Below are 3,684 nucleotides of genomic sequence, written 5' to 3'. Positions count from 1 at the left end.
AGTAGTGTGTCTGAGTGGTGGAAGGCGCTGGATTAAGGCTCCAGTCTCTCAGGAGGCGTGGGTTCAAATCCCACCACTGCCATGAATTTACTCTGCTGAGAAACTTGTCATTGGCAATAATGAACTGTTGGAATATGTTTACAACCTGGCATTTTCTGCAATTCCATTTTTAAAGATAAGCGGCACAGAAAAAATGAATGGGCGAATGTTTATTCCAATCAGTTGTGCTTCTTTGACAGTAAATCTGCAAACAAATCCATTTCTTCTCCTCCTTCAGCCATTGCGGGTTGACAAAACCCCTATTAAATCAACACAACAATATATTTGCTTGTGCAGCTCGCTCCAGATACAGTTTGGTAGCTCTGGCTAGTCCACTCTATCACTAGCCAATCATAGTTGGTGAAAGCAATGACGTATCCCTACGCCTGCGAGAAGGCCTTGTGTCACCAAATCGAATTCTGATTGGTTAAAGCAATAGTCTTATCGACGCTTGTTTAATGCAGCAGAGCCTGCAGAACAGATTGTGAAGGCTTTGAGGCAGATTTCTGACCCTGGCAACAAATAATGGCTGAAATGTGATTGGTTAAATGCTTCAATATGAAAACACACATCTGGAAGCAGTGCAACCAGGGGGGAAAGCAATGAAAGGAAGCTAACAGACAATTTGGAATTATTTAATAAGCATTCATGGACAAAATATAATTAACATCAGTCTGTGATTCAGATATTTCTTAGGCCAGCAGAGAAGGCCTTGAAGGCCCTGACGGCACACCGCTGATATTGGGACAAATATTCGATTCATTGCCTAAAAAGAGGGGCTTTGCAAATAGCTGGGTCGTGAAGTGGGTCTCATATTGAAATGTGTATTTTGCCTGTTTGTAGTCATGACTCCATGAGTCTCAAGCTTCTCCTTAGTAGAGCTCCGTCCTGTAGCCAGATGTGTCCTTGAAGACTTGCAACATTGTTGTTATCTTCTATTTGCCCAGTGGCGGGCCGTCAGGGCCTTCAATGCCTTCTCTGCTGGCCTAAGAATTATCTGAATCATATTATATTTTGTCCATCAATACTTATTATTCCAAATGGTCTGTTAGCTTCCTTTCATTGCTTTCCCCCCTGGTTGCACTGCTTCCAGATGTGTTTTCATATTGAAGCATTTAACCAATCACATTTCAGCCATTATTTGTTGCCAGATCAGATCTGCCTCAAAGCCTTCAAAATCAGTTCTGCGGGGTCTGCTGCATTAAACAAGACTGTTGCTTTTAACCAATCAGAGTTCGAATTGGCAACCCCACAATGATTTTTCAAAGGCGTTGGCATTTTGCTGGCTGGGACATGTCATTGCTTTCAGCAACTATGATTGGCTAGTAGGCGGGCCAAAGCAGCCAGAGATCGTAAACTCCACCCACAATGGCCGACAGTGGCAAAAACAAATTGATTCTGTTGCAGATTTACAAATCTATCACAAAGCTATTTTCCAGACGGACTTTTCCAGAAAAAAATGGACATCATTAAGAAAGGGCGGTCAACTCCGAAGCTAGCAAGCCTGTTACAGCCGGGAAAATAGTGTGTGCGGCACTTTCAGTGTGCTAACTTAGCTCCACAAGCAAATAGTATATTGTTGTTTTGATTGAAAGCCATTTTCAAAACGGACTATGCCAGAAATGTGACAGGACAGGCTCGACTCCAGTGTTTGTATTTAATAACTAAATGCTGCTAGGATGTGGATTTTATCCCAGTTTAATTTTTGCCATTTCGCCATGGACGTCCGTCGCTGTCTTTTCCCGAGGAAATCACCCCCCTGGCCTGGTTGTAATGTCTCAAAAGCTCCAGTATTTGTATTCAGTATAAATGCTGCTGGGAAGTGGATTTGACCTAATTTTAGTGCATTTTTGTCATTTCACGTATGGACGTATCGACGTTCATCGCTGTCTTTTTACCGGGGAAATGATACTCCGGGCCCGGTTCTGATGTCTAAAAAGCTCCAGTATTTGTATTTAATCAATAAATGCTGTTCTCGGCTGGATTTTACCCCATTATTCGGGCAATGTTTGCCGGTACGCCATTGACGTTCATCGCTGTCTTTTCCCGGGAAAATCACCCCTTGGCCTGGTTTTAATGTCTGAAAAGCTCCAGTATTTGTATTTAATCATGAAATGCTGCTAGGAAGTGGATTTTACCCCATTTTTGTGCATTAATTTGTTGATTATTTTTTATGTGTCGCAGCTGTAGCTGCAGTCAAGGTTTTATAGCCATAAAATAGTTTTTGAGGGTTGGATTGATACGTTGAAGGCGCTACGAGAAAATGCACCGACCGCCACTGTATTTGCCGGTTCATAACAAATGGCTTATCCTTGAAGACTTGCAACATTGTCGTTATCTTCTATTTGCCGGTTCATAACAAATAGCTTACTGTATGAAGTAAGGGGAAAATCCCATCCCTGTTCGGTTTCGGTACCACCCTCTTTAGAGAATTAAGGGCTCTGACAAAGAAGTGGGTTGTATTTGAAGGAGTTCTTCAATTCCACAGTCATCACTGACATTAAAGTTCGCTGACCAAAATGTCAGATGGTTGATTTTTGACATAGCTTTCGCGAAAATGTATAAACTACCATTTCAGATGATCATGCTAGATCAAAATGATACATTTCAAACAATTTTCAACAGTGTTATTTCTGGATTTTTCTTTTAAAGGTGGACCTGCACCGATGATGAAAATGTCAGAACACCATGATTTCTAAGTGGGAGAACTTGCAATATAGCTTGGTGTTCAAATACGTATATTGAACTCACTGAATGTGGTTATAAAGACACAATAGGATGCTTTTTGTATTGAAAGAAACTTTCATCATGGCCAATAGTGGATGCATGGATACTGTGCTGTCTAACTTAAATGTTATTTCTCTTTGAAGAAAACCTTTGATAAATTATAAAGACACAAATGTCCCACCCAAAACATGGCCCAAACACAAAACTTTACCTCAATCAAAAAATCAGTTTCAAACAGTGGAAAATAGTGCTTGAGTGCATTTTTTTTTAATCTCAGCTATGATTTTGCATTCAAACACATTTTTTCTTTGATTGAAGAGGTTTTTTTTTTATTATAGTGAGGTTATGAGTTGTTTGAATGCACAGCAATATTTAGATTGAGGGATTTTTTGTATTGAATAATAAGACAATAATTACACAAATAGAATCACAAATGTACCTCCATTAATGTAGTTTAACAATATACTCACGATGAAAAAATAATCCAGAATTATCAGAGAAGAGTTATTTTTTCAATGATCCACAAACTGGTTCATTTTAATTCTGCTGGGCAAAATGCCACCCACCTACTACTTCATGTTTGGCAACTAGCACGTATTAGGCTACTGTAGCACCATCTTTGCAGTGATGGTGAATGACTGTTGAAGGAAGAGCACTCTGTCTTCCTTCTCGGGTTCGATTAATTTCGGATGTGGAAGATGTTGGGTGTCCAAATACAGGCTGGAGGCGATGAACAGTGACTTCGAAGCTTTTATTACAGAATATTCTGGGCACAAGTGAACCACAGGCAAGACTTGTGGTTAATAATTCACATAATTTTCCACAACAGATATTGTATTTTTATTTTAAAAAATCCTTTCTTTTTTTGTTTTTACCGTTTGAGTCAAAATCTTCGCCGCTTGTATATGACGTCATCAC

General features: G+C 39.8%; 1 non-coding gene across 1 annotated transcript; it reads left to right on the top strand.

The window, feature by feature from the left end:
• trnal-aag (transfer RNA leucine (anticodon AAG)) lies at positions 1-82 on the top strand. The gene has a single exon. It is a non-coding gene; the product is annotated as a tRNA-Leu (tRNA).
• Positions 83-3,684: the final 3,602 nt, after the last annotated feature.

The sequence above is a fragment of the Stigmatopora argus genome, chromosome 20 (genome assembly GCF_051989625.1).
Source record: "Stigmatopora argus isolate UIUO_Sarg chromosome 20, RoL_Sarg_1.0, whole genome shotgun sequence".
Lineage (NCBI taxonomy): Eukaryota > Metazoa > Chordata > Actinopteri > Syngnathiformes > Syngnathidae > Stigmatopora > Stigmatopora argus.
Note: the sequence above shows the minus strand (reverse complement) of the source record. Positions and strands in the feature narration are given on the sequence as shown.